This window comes from Hylobates moloch, unplaced genomic scaffold (genome assembly GCF_009828535.3).
Source record: "Hylobates moloch isolate HMO894 unplaced genomic scaffold, HMol_V3 SCAFFOLD_1, whole genome shotgun sequence".
In the NCBI taxonomy this organism is placed as follows: domain Eukaryota; kingdom Metazoa; phylum Chordata; class Mammalia; order Primates; family Hylobatidae; genus Hylobates; species Hylobates moloch.
Genome location: NW_026652276.1, coordinates 128,923,378 through 128,936,937, shown reverse-complemented (window position 1 = coordinate 128,936,937; position 13,560 = coordinate 128,923,378). Strand labels below are relative to the sequence as shown.

Genomic DNA, 13,560 nt, shown 5'->3' with positions numbered 1-13,560 from the left:
TAACAAGTGTTGGTGAGGGTGTGGAGAAAAAGGAACCCTTACACACTATTAGTGGGAATGTAAATTAGTATAGCCATTATGGAAAGCAGTATGGGGGTTCCTCAAAAGAATTAAAAGTAGAACTACCATATGATCTAACAATCCCACTTCTGAGAATATATCAAAGGTGAGGAAATCAGTATGTTGAATAAATATATGCATTCTCATGTTCACTGTAGCATTGGAATCAATCTAAATGTAAATCATCAGATGAATAGATGAAGAAATGTGTTATATATATGCAATGTAATAAGGCTTAGCCTTAAAAATGAAGAAAATCCTGTCATTTGCAACAAGATATGTGAACCTGCAGGACTAAGTGACATAAGTCAGGCACAGAAAGAAAAATATCACATGGTCTTGTATATATGTGGAATCTGAAAAAGTTGAACTCACAGAGGCAGATACTAGAATGGTGGTTGCCAGGGGCTGGGGCAGGGGGAGGTGGGGGCAGGAGGAGATGATTGTCAAAGGGGGCAAAGTTTCAGTTAGATGGGATGAATAAGTTCTGGAGATCTATTGTACAGCACGGTGACTAGAGTTAATAATAATGTATACTTTAAATTTCCTAGGAAATTAGATCTTAAATGTTCTTATCATTAAAACACAAGTATATGAGGTGATGAAGGACAGGCATGGTGGCTTATGCCTGTAATCCTAGTGCTTTGGGAGGCTGAGGCAGATGGATCACTTGAGGTCAGGAGATCGAGACCAGCCTGACCAACCTAGTGAAACCCCATCTCTACTAAAAATACAAAAATTAGCCAGGTGTGGTGGTGGGCATCTGTAATCCCAGCTACTCTGGAGGCTGAGGCAGGAGAATTGCTTGAACCCAGGAGACAGCAGTTGCAGACTGCACTCTAGCCTGGATGACAGAGCAAGATTCCATCTCCGAAAAAAAAAAAAAAAATGAGGTGATGTGTATGTCAAGTAGCTTGACTTAATCATCTCACAGTGTAGTCATAGATCAAAACATTATATGTACTATCAATATTTGTAATTTTATTTTCAATTAAATCAAAAATCATCAATTTAAAACATTGAAAAAAAAGGATCTGTTATTAAGATGAGTAATTAGGAAGTTAAAGACAAACCAAAAAAAGGAAAAATCAGATTACTTCCAAAGAAGTAATGCTATTGGTTAGGTTAAATGCAAATTGACTTCAATACAAAATATGGTTTGTTGTCTTCTTGAGGAAAACTGAGCGAAATATAAGTGAATTGGGAACATGCTCTGGTTCTGTATAACTGAAGTCATTAGTTATATTCATGGGCATTGCATATTTTTATATGATATGAACTACAAATGAGGAAAATCAGGTCTTCAACTTGTAATAATTGATAATTACTAGTGGGAGAATATCCCAAAGGAAAAAAGAATAAAATTGGGAGACATGTTTTATGGTGATGTAACTTAATTTTCCTATTAGATACTTCAAAACACTTTGGAGCTTTCAAATGTTCTAAAACAATAGAAAAATAATCAAGTTCAAGATATAAAAGAAATAGAAATGGAAAGATCTATTGATGTTAACATGTATTTCCTGAATTTAGATTTTGTCCTTGGAGAACCTAGTAGAATCATGAATTTAATGGACTGTTCCTAAAGCTGTGTTTAATGATATCGGAATCATATATGTTGTCTACTTTCAGAGTTAGAACAATTTGTTTTTGTTACTAAGTTAATTAATTTCACCTTTATCTTTGTATTTTCTCAGGTCAGGGAATTTTTTATTTTATTTATTTATTCTTGTATTTTTCTTTTTTTTGAGGGGGCAGGAATTTTATTTAGAATAAAATGTTGCCATCGTGTCCTTGTGTATTAGTTAATCAATGGTGACTATTTACCTATCTTAATTTATGGACCATGTCTGTAAACTAGATCATGTCTCTTTGATCCTAACTATTATGCCATCATTGTAGCTAAATGATAAAGAAACCACCTGCATCAAGCATTGTGGTGAGGTGTAATTCTAGGAAAATTACTTTAGTTCTTCACAGAATGGGTATGAGGTGTAACGTGAGTACTTTTTTAATGTTTATAATTGATTTGTAGCCTAGAGTCATTATATATCAGCAATGATAATCAGACCTTAGTTAACTGGAGTGCTTAGCCATCTAACATTATGGTTGATTTCATTTTCTAGATGAATAATAGTTAAAAGGTAGCTGCTTTAGTTTAAACCCTTGTCACTGAAATTCTTCTAAAATGCTTTAATTTACTTTTCTATTGTGATCAGTTCCATATGCTAAATATATTTTCACCTCCAAGGGTATTATTTTGATCTAATTCCTTTTACATATTGATATTCACTTAGGAAGTAAGAAATTAAGTTGCATCTGTACAAACAGAATCCAACCATCCATCCCTGCTCCTCATCTATTATATGCCAGAGTATGCAATGAATGATAGATAAGCCAGCAAGTTTCTCGCCTCATGGAACTTTTATTGTAGTTGGGGATATAGACAACAAACAAGTAGTTAGTAATAAATGTACATTAGGAAACACAGGGTTTGCTAAAGATAACAGGGGCACTTGTGTTAGGCTGGGTAGGAAAGATTACTTTAAGGAGTTAAAATTGCGGGGATGAGAAGGAGCCTGCCACAGGACTAGCCAAGTCAAGATATTCTCGCCTCTCTCTTACGAGAACCCCTTTTTTTTTTAAGTTTCATTAGGCCCACATGGATAATCCAGGATAATCTCCCATCTCAAGATGTTTAATGTTATCGCATCTATGATGTTCCCCTTACTATGTAAGGTGGCGTATTCATAGGTTCTGGGGATAAGGACACTGACATCTTTGGAGACTTTTCAGCCTACCACAGGTGGTAATACGGAAGGAGAAAAGGGTAGACATAGTAGTGGTTAAACATTGTAGAACAAGTCAAGCTTTCTCCTGCTTCAGGCCTTTGCATTTATTGTTTGGTGTGACTGACTGAAAGCCTTCTCCTAGCAGTTGTGATTGGTACTAAATCTGGCCATTTCTTCATACTCATGTGAAGAATAAGCATTGGGTGTGGCATTTCAAATAATAACCCTATGTCCTATAGTTAGTAGGTCCATTCAAAGTAAGGAATCAGTAACAGGCTGTTTTTTGTTTGTTTGTTTGGCTGGGAAAAAGGGACTTTCTTGGCAGGACATTGGGCCAAGCCTGTAGAGCCGGAGTTGACTACTAGTGTTGTTTTGGTGGAATGGTAGTAGAAGCAACATAAGACTGCAGACAGCTTTAATCTTTCTGCCACTTGGACCCTGACTGGAGGGTGGTATTGAGAAGGTTGACATGGCTTCTGGAAAAGAGTGCCATGAGTTTTATCCTTGCCTCCTGAGGTGCAACACTGGGAGGGTGCTATAAGTTTGCTGATCTTGGCATAGGTGCTGCATTACATAGGCTGTTTATATTCTCTAGTTCTAAGAGTATTTTAGCGGATTCTGTAGGATTTTTCCTGTGTGAGATTACGTCATCTGCAAAATAAGATAGTTTTACTTTCTTCCTTTCCAATCTGAATGCATTGTATTTCTTTTTCTTGCCTAATTGCCCTGGACAGAACTCCAGTACAATGTTGAATGCAAGTGGCAAGAGCAGGCATCCTTTTCTTGTTCCTGATCTCAAGGCAAAGCATTTCAGTCTTTCACCATTATGTATGATGTTACCTGTGTTTTTTTCCTTGATACTCTTTTTTTTTTTAAAGTCAAGGTCTCTCTCTGTCATGCAGGCTGGAATGAAGTGACATGATCATGGCTCACTGCAGCCTTGAACTCCCAGTCTCAAGCAATCCCCCACCTCAGCCCCCTGAGTAGCTTGGACTACACACATATGCCATCATGCTCAGCTAAATTTTTTTGAATTTTAGTAGAGATGGGGTCTCAGTATATTGCCCGTGCTGGTCTCAAACTCCTGAGCTCAAGTGATCCTCCTGTCTTGGCCTCCCAAAGTGCTGCGATTACAAGCATGAGCCATAGTGCCTGGCTTTCCTTGATACTCTTTAACAGGTCAAGGAAGTACCCTCTGTTCCTAGTTTACTGACTGTTTTTATCATGAAAGAGTGTTGAATTTTGGCAAATGCTATTTCTCTGACTATTGACATGATGATTTGTTTTGTCACTTATCCCATTTATATGTTATTTGGTTATTGATTGATTAACAATTGACATTGATTTTTGTATATTGAACCAATTTTTCAACCCTTGGAAAAATTTCAGTTGGTCAAGTTGTATGATCCTTTGTATATATTGCTGTACTCAGTATGCTAGTATGTTGCTGAGGATTCTTAGGTTTATATTCATAAGGGATATTGGTCTTTATGGTCTGTAGTTTTCTTATGATGTTTTTGTTAGTTTTTGGTGTCAGAGTAACATTTGCCTCATAGAAAGAGTTGAAAAGTATTCCCTCCTCTCCTTGCTTTTGGAAGAGTTTGTGAAGAATTAGTACTAATTTTTCTTTTATTGTTTGGTAGAATTCATCATTGAAGCTCAAAAAAAGAAAACAAAGCCTGGGTTTTCCCCCACTAAACTTTAAACTCATTCTGCTGAATTTTGTGGTTGCCAGGCTGCTAGTATTTAGTTACTAATGAGGCTGTTGGTTTTCAAGCCTGGTAGAAGTGGATGATAATACGGCAAGTTAAGACGTCACAAAGCTTGCCGGTCTTATTAAAATTCAGGTTTTTTTTTTTTTTCTTGGATAAGAACTCATCAGTTACTGCAAGGCTTTAGTTAATTTCCAGAGTTTTCAAAAATTTGATTTTGAGAATTTTTGCCAGTGTTCTTGTTGCTTTTATGGCAGAAGGCTTTATTTCATCTTTTTTTGAGTGTGCTTATTACCCACATCTGTAATTTAAAATTCCCTATTAGCCCCGTTAAAAAAATAAAGAGGAACAGATGAGATTAATTTTGATTATATATTTTATTCAACCAAATATATCCAAAATATTTTCCTTTCAAAATGTAAAATTTGTATAAAATTAATAATTATTTTACTTTTTCTTATATGATGTCTTTCAAGTTTTATATGTAGTTGTACATTTACAGCACATCTTAATTTGGAATATTGCCATCAAAGTCTCAGTAGCCACATGTGGGCAGTGGCTATTGTAATGGCTAGAATAGTCTTAGAACACAGAAGAATGGGCTGATGCTTTGAAATTTCAGTCTTTTCTTTCTTCCTTCCCCACTCATGTTGAAAGTGAAAAATAATGTTTAACCACTACTATGTCTCTTTCCTCCTTCCATATTATTACCTGTGGTAGGCTGAAAATAGTCTCCAAAGATGTCAACGTCCTTATACCCAGAACCTATGAATATGCCACCTTACATGGTAAAGGGAACATCATAGATGCGATTAAATTAAAGATCTTGAGATGGGAGATTATCTTGGATTATCCATGTGGGCCTAATGAAACTAAAAAAAAAAAAAGATTCTTGTAAGACAGAGGCGAGAGCATCAGAATCATTACAATAGTCTCTCCTTACCTATGGGGAATACATTTTAAGATCTCCAGTGGATGCTTGAAACCATGGTTAGTACTAAACCCTATAAATACTGTTTTTTTCCTATACATGCATACCTATGAATAAATTAGGCACAATAATTAGGCACAATAATTGTGCCTAATTTATTCATAGGTATGCAGGTATAGGATTTGAACAATATGGTAAAATATTTGAACAATATGGCCTAATTTGAACAATGATAAAATAGAGCAATTGTAACAATATATTGTAATAAAAGTTATGTGAATGTCGTCTGTCTCAATATATCATTACAATGTGTACTATACTCACCTATTTCTAGATTGCAGTTGAAAGTGGAAAGTGAAACCACAGATTAGAGGGAAGTACTATAGTTTGCAATGTGATAATGGTAGCAAGAAGTTGAAGTGATTTGAGGAATGAGGTCACACGTCTAACAAATGCACTCAGCCTCTAGAAGCTTAAAGGGCGCGGTGGCTCAAGCCTGTAATCCCAGCACTTTGGGAGGCCGAGGCGGGCGGATCACAAGGTCAGGAGATCGAGACCATCCTGGCTAACACGGTGAAACCCCATCTCTACTAAAAATACAAAAAATTAGCCGGGCGTGTTGGCGGGCGCCTGTAGTCCCAGCTATTCGGGAGGCTGAGGCAGGAGAATGGCGTGAACCTGGGAGGCGGAGCTTGCAGTGAGCCGAGAGCGCCCCACTGCCCTCCAGCCTGGGGGACAGAGAAAGACTCCGTCTCAAAAAAAAAAAAAAAAAAGAAGCAAGGAAACAGATTCTCACTTGAGAGCCTCCAGAAGGAACCAGCTTTGTCGACACCTTGACATTAGCCCATGCGGAGTGATTTCAGACTTCTGACCTCCAGGATTATAAAATAATAAATTTGTCTTGTTAGAAGCCTAAGTTTAGGGGCAATTTGTTACAGCAGCAATGGGAAACCAATTCACCACCTTAGCAGGTGGAGGTGGCTACAGACAGTTTTGGTTTTATATACCATATGTATATACATGCATTCTGTGCAAATGAAGGTCTATATCAGTTCTGATTCAAACTTTACATTGCTGATGGAGTTGTACTCATTTTTAATTTCAGCAATTTTATATTTTAGGTGGATTTTCATAGGGACAGGGATTAACCCATTGTTGAGAGACAATTATAAGAAATTTCAGCCTTGCTCTAGAGTCTGTATTTTTTAAATACAGACTTTAAATACAGGCACTGTCTTCTTGGTGGGATAGTTATTTTCAGTTCAATCAGTTCTTCCTGAAACTGAACCACACTTACAGGATAGATGATAATTCAGATGCATTTTGAGGTTTTCTTTAAAGGAAGCTGCAGACACTTAGAGCATGATTTGAAATCATGTAAGTCATTGAGTCCTTTATGAAATGATGATTTCCTTTCCACCAGACAACTCTGTAATTCTTTTGTATCTTTGATTCTATTGAACTCAAGCCAGGTCACAATAGTAAAATGAGTACATTCTCCTTTTGCCTTCTGCTAAATCTGTAGGCCCAGTTTGAGTTTGAAATTTGTACTTCATTAAGTAAAGACGTACTTTTAAAATTCTGTGACTGTAGTTTCTGGTGCAGTATAGTCAGATATGTTTTGTCAGGTTTAATAATGCACTATCTTATCTTGTAAGCCCCTGAGGGAAAATCAGGTGCATCCATCTTTCAGTCTTTTAACTACAGAAGCTCTTGACTTGAGATATCAGCTCAATGAATCTGAAATTTAGTTTATTCTGATACACATTCTACTTCTGTATTTTCTAACTATCCCCAAGCTGTTGCAGATTGGTATGTAACGTCAGGAAAAAAACCATATTGGTCACTTCATCATATTATTTAATGAAACCGATGTAGAAGACAGGTTCAGAGCTATATTTAGAGCATAAGTTTTCTGTCAACGGAGGCTGGAATTAATGAGTTGCATTTTTGTTGTTTAAAAGTGTTGAAAACTTTTTTTTTAATTGTATGTAGTTGTATTTGGTAATGAGAATTTTTCTGTGTTTAAACCATACTTAATATTTTTATGGCAGCTTGTTAGGTCTTATTGTTGTCACTGTGAAAAAGTGAGTATTAACCATTTTTGTTGTTGTTACTGTTAAAAGTCTCAAGTTGAGTGTGCTTTGACACTCAGGAGGACTCACCTTGGTCTCTAAGTTGTACCTTGGTCCTTTACAACACCAGTGCTCAATGTTGGCTGCCCATTGGAATCACCTGTGGAGTTTTCAGAACTTCTGCTGTCTCTTTCCCATCCCCAGAGATTCTAATTTAACTGGTATAGGGCATGGTCTGTGTACTGAGGTTCTAAAAATCTCTCCGGATGATTCTGATATGCAGCAAAGTTTGAAAACTGCTGTCCCACAGAATAATTCATGAACTTATGATGTATAAAAGTACCAGTTTAAAAAAATGATTCCTGTGCCTCACACGCAAGCATTGAGATCCACTCAGTCTGGGGCAGGATTCAGGAATCTGCATTTTGGAGCAGCACCCCAGATAACTCTGATGCAGTAGACCCAGGGATTACAATTTAAAAAGAAGTGTGTTTTAGGGTAAACCTGCAAGGCGTGTCTCATATAGAGAGGCTTCTTGGATGGTTCCACTAATACTATCATTTGATACTCCTAAAATTAAATGGCATTGAAGTTTCCCCAAATAATTTTTAATCAAAACTGAAGTTGTAGCAACTTTCCTGGCTTGTCTGGGGGATAGTTCTGTAGTTAATGTCTTTGCTCTACAGGCTACCTCAGGACGGGGGACTAAAAGAACATACAGTGATGTAGAAAGAACTTTTTTTGTTTTTTTGAGATGGTGTCTCGCTCTGTCTCTCAGACTGGAGTGCAGTGGCACAATCTTGGTTCACTGCAACCTCCGCCTCCCGGGTTCAAGCAATTCTCCTGCCTCAGCCTCCTTAGTAGCTGGGATTACAGGCACACACTATGGTGCCCAGCTATTTTTTGTATTTTTAGTAGAGACGGGGTTTCACCATGCTGGCCAGGCTGGTCTTGCCTACTCCTGACCTCAGGTGATCCGCCTGCCTCAGCCTCCCAAAGTGCTGGGATTACAGGTGTGAGCCACCGCGTCTGGCCTAGACAGAACTTTAAGGCTTGATGACTGTGTGGATACAATGAACACAACTGAGGCAATGAGGATATGGACTAAGTGAATAACAGCAGCTTACCTGTGTAACTGGTAGTCTTTAGGAGTGTTTAGGAGCTCTTCATCTGAAGCCCTTGTCCTGAAGGGAAGTAGCAGCAGAGAGGGACATTCCAATGGCCATAGACATGAACCTCAAGTTAGACTCCACTGGTCACATATTGGTTCCAGAGTTTACATACCAGTCTTTTAAATCATATTCACTTCCCACAGATGCATTATGATGATGATGATGATGATGATTTGAGATGGGGTCTCGCTCTGTCACCCAGGCTGGAGTGCAGTGACATCATGGTCTCGGCTGACTGCAACCTCCGCTTCCCAGGCTCAAGTGATTCTCCTGCCTCTGCCTCCCAAGTAGCTGGGATTGCAGGTGCCCACCACCACGCCCAGCTAGTTTTTGCATTTTTAGTAGAGACCTCAGGTGATCCGCACACCTCAGCCTCCCAAAGTGCTGGGATTACAGGCATGAACCACCGTGCCCGGCCCTGTTGATGCATTATTAATCTCGGCACTTTGAAAAATGAAAATTTAAAAGCTAGCTTAGCTGTCAGTTGGAAAATATGCTGCGCAAAATGCTTAGATTCTGAAGTAGTTCTGTGGTGAAGGGCATTTGTTAAATTAACCAGAAGCTGTGTTTTATTACTGTACATGCAAATCATTTACACAAGTGATTGAAATGTGTAAGAGATATATAGAAAATACAGACAGTCTTATCTTTCAGTGTTTCTTCATTATGACTATAAAGTCTTCATTATGACTTTAGTTTCCTCATTCACTATGGAGCATAGTACTTTTTCACATCTTTAACAAAAGAAATTCATATTAGAAAAAAATGCCAAAATGATAAAAATGTATAATTTAATAAGTAAATTTTTTTTTTTTGCATTTCCACTCCCTAGTGATAACTACTATTAAAAGTTTGGTAAGTGTTTTAGAAAAAAAATTATATTTAAAGAACTCACAGGCTGGGTGTGGTGGCTCACACCTGTAATCCCAACACTTTGGGAGGTCAAGGCAGGCGGATCACCTGAGGTCAGGAGTTCGAGACCAGCCTGACCAGCATGGTGAAACCCCATCTCTACTAAAAGTACAAAAATTAGCTGGGCATGGTGGCACACGCCTGTAATCCTAGCTACTGGGGTAGCTGAGGCAGGTGAATCACTTGAACCTGGGAGATGGAGTTTGTAGTGACCTGAGATTGTGTCACTGCACTCCAGCCTGGGTGATAAAGCAAGACTCTGTCTTCAAAAATAAACAAACAAACAAATAAGTAAAAGAAAAAAACTCACTAATGAATGTTTCTTGAATTTCTTCCAGGGACATAAATAAATATTTTCTTTTAGTAGTATAATTGGCCATAATGTTGTGGCTTCAGATGAAAACTAAACTTTAGAATTTAGTTATGTCATAATGTAAACGTTGTCTGTATGAGAATTTTGTAAAAATAATTGCCTATTTAGGTGCATAGATAAATTTTGCACTGTTTAACGCTTGCCCAGTTCCTCTCCTTACACCCCCTTGTCTCTCCTATACTATATGCTTAATTGCTGCATCCATTTGTTTTTGGAGGTTCTGTAGTGTAGGTGCTGCTGATGGCAGAACTAGCCATGACTTACTTTACCATGTGTAGGGCAGGTGCTTTCAACCTTTATCACTGATTGTTTCTGAACTCTGCAAAATACACTAATTGAAAAGTCATGTTAGGCAGCACAAACGTACCCTATATGATGATAATATATCCTTGTTGGGTGAGTGAGATGCTGTTAATAGTTTGGATGCCTTAATAGTTTGGGTTGGTCTTGTCTGAATTTATATACTTAATTAAGAAATAGTGGAGAATTTAAATGTAAGGTAATTTTGCAGAAGTCATAGGAAAATAAAAGATAGGTTATTACTTATGCTAGTTTCCTTTTTTTTAATGTGAAAATTCTGAATTGCTTATTGAGAAGACTAAAGTTAAATATTCGATTCGCTTGCAGAAGAGGATGAACACGTGCTTCACCTGCTTTATCGCTGGATGGCACTGTGTGCTCTTGGACTGCCCTACAAATGGGATCTCTTTGGTGGTCAAAATGTTGTGTACTCATGTTTCTGGAGAAGGCTTTTTGTGTTCTTTTCTAATGTTTGTAATAGCGCGTGTTACTTGTTGTCAAGTACATATTACATTTTATATTGTACTTATTAGTAGGAGAATATTTTAATTTCAATGCAATGCAAATTTTTTTCCCTTATAAGGCAAAATCTCAGAGAGAGGGGGAAGGGAGAGAGACAGAGTGAGTGATTCGTGTGTGTGTGTGTATGTGTGTGTGTGTGTAATTAATTTTAAGCTTATTGTTGAATTAACTTCTCTCTCCATTTGGTAACTTTCCTGTATAGGCCTCTAGGGTGGTGGTTAGGAAAACCTTAGTCTGTCTCTCGTGTGTGTGTGTAATTGATTTCAAGCTTATTGTTGAACCCACTTCTTTCCATTTGGTAACCATCCTATAGGCCTCTAGAGTAGTGGTTAGGAGCATGGACTCTGGAGCCAAACTACATTGATTTAAATCCTCAGTATACTACTAAGTAGCTATGACCTTCAAGTAAGTCATGAAATGCTCTATGCTTTAGTTTCCTCATTCACTAAATGGGAATAATAATAGTGTTTGCCTCCAAGGATTGCTGAGGATTAAAATGAATTAATTTTTGTTAAGTTCTTATGGCAGTGCCCGTTACGTAGTAAGCACTAAATAAGTGTTAGCTCTATGACTATATTATTATTACCACTACCTTAGTTTCTCCTTTTTCTTCTCTTTCCTTCAATCTCTCTTCTGTCCATTTTCATCTTATTACTACATTCCTTAGCCATGCATGTCCTGCCCTAGGAGCCCATTGGTTGCAGCAAAGCCTGATTTTTACCTAAAGTGTTTACTTTTTGATAGTCTTGCAATTATGATGTCTTCCATTATGAAGTAAGAGTCTTACTTTGCTACTACTTTTTTTTTTTAAATTTCAATTAGGGTAATGTATGTGTTAAAATACTTCAACTAAAATTAAATGAAACATGCTGATGGCGTATTTCTTATTGTAAACATCCATGTGAAGCTTATGGATTCTGGCTGATCCTTAGACTAGGCAGAGAACTGAGATAACATGAATGTTCAGGAAAGACCTCTTTGGTAGTCAGCTGTGATGCAAATCTGATCATTCTGAGGAAAAGTACTCCAGTGCACATTGACCTCTTTCACTAAAAGAGATCTTGAGGTAACTGAGGTCCAGACCTTTAGCATTAAATTGGTGAAAATCAGTACACTGAAACAAAGCTCAACATGAATTAGTACAGCCAGCACATATTACTCACTACAGGTAAAACTGTTATTCTCTTTTCTTGGGTCTTGTTTTGTTTTTGGTTCTATCAAGAAACTCCTCTTGACTCTAAACTGCATCATTTCCTGAACTTTCTAATGTACTCTCAAGCATGTCCTATATACATGAAGGATGTCAAAACTCAGAGACGAGATTTTTTTCAAGATGATTCATAACAATGGTATTTGAATTTTGTCCCTGCCCAAAATTTATATTAAGAATAAGAAGACACATGATATTGTTTTCCTCCTTCTGTTTTTTAAACATAGCCCTTTTTTTTTTGCCTCATGTAACCTCAAAACATGTTCATGTCCTTCTTTTCCTTTCCCTTCCTTCCCTTACCGTCCTCCCTCTCTTCCTTGCCTCCTTTGTGTTTCCTTAACCTTTTTTTCTTGAAGTTAGCTACAAGCCATGCATGGATAAGTAACGTTGACCTTATAATTTGGGGACTAGGATAGAATTCCAAATACTTGTTATTTTTGAGTATCTTGATTAAAAAAAAAAAGAAGATCAGTCACCATGCTAAAAGTAGGCCCGAGGCTGAAAGTGAGGTTAGTGAGGGGAAGAGGAAGGAAGACAGATTTTTTAAAGTGGTGCATTGGGATAGAGACTTCTCATAGTTGCTCATATTGCATAGTTTTAATAGTGGAAGTGATTACTGCTAGGACAGTGTCAAGAAATACAAAACCCATTGATGGGAACTGTTTTAGGAACTTCCATTGGTCTTTGTTCTTTCCTCAATTTTGTCCTCTGTATTTGTTCTTAGGACCTTGGAAGTGGCTTTTGAACAATAATTTTCTTTTAGTGGGCAGGACTATGAAGTTCATGCCCCAGGGGAAGAGACTGATACGTGCAATCATTATTGTCGTGGGAAACACAGACCTATATATTAGAACAGGATACACTGCAGTCATTTGTGTAGGAATCCACTTAATGTGACTTGAAAGGGAATTTTCCTGACCACTATCATGTCTGGCTTCATGTTCAGACATTCTTTCTGAAATACTCATTTAATCAGAGGTTTCTCTTGTGAAGGAATTTTTTTTTTGGGTCCAGGTTTTCAAGAGTTCCGTCAAATATCCGTATAAGGTTTTTAGACAAATGGAAAAAACCTGCTTTTGAGAAGCAGTGATGGCTTTTTCACTAGAAATAAAAAATTCCAGGTTTTATAGTTTGTTTCTTAAAAATATATGATTAAATAATTATCTTCTCTTTTAAAAATTTTTTTTTGCTGACTTCTTACTTTGTGACTTGAAATGTATGTTACAGTCTTCTTTTGTGCTTGAATAACAATGGTTTGAACAGGAACAAAAAGGAATCTAAAGATGATATTTCAATTTGTCCAACAGTGTTCAATTTAAGCCTTTTATTTTTTAAAATTTCAAACAAGCACAGTGACTTGATTTTTTTTCCCTATGTTATCATCTAAGAGTGTGTTTTGAATGTGTGTTTTGACCGTAAACCAGGAGTTGCAAAGTCAAATGCTTAACTATGCCAGACGGGTAATTAAAATAAGTGAACTGAGTCAGACGAAAAACAATAG

General features: G+C 37.2%; 1 protein-coding gene and 1 long non-coding RNA gene across 3 annotated transcripts in view; one reads left to right on the top strand and one right to left on the bottom strand.

Moving 5' to 3' along the window:
• The window catches only part of LOC131384432 (uncharacterized), a 28,732-nt gene extending 17,190 nt beyond the window's left edge, over positions 1 to 11,542 (bottom strand). Inside the window, exons 1-2 of the long non-coding RNA XR_009215274.1 lie at positions 11,442 to 11,542; positions 8,698 to 8,754 (exon numbers count right to left, since the gene is read on the bottom strand). This is a non-coding gene — a long non-coding RNA (uncharacterized LOC131384432). The remainder of the gene's footprint in view (positions 1 to 8,697; positions 8,755 to 11,441) is intronic.
• SUGCT (succinyl-CoA:glutarate-CoA transferase) overlaps positions 1 to 13,560 on the top strand; it is a 745,635-nt gene that overhangs the window by 151,597 nt on the left and 580,478 nt on the right. The gene's annotated exons all lie outside the window — the stretch shown is intronic.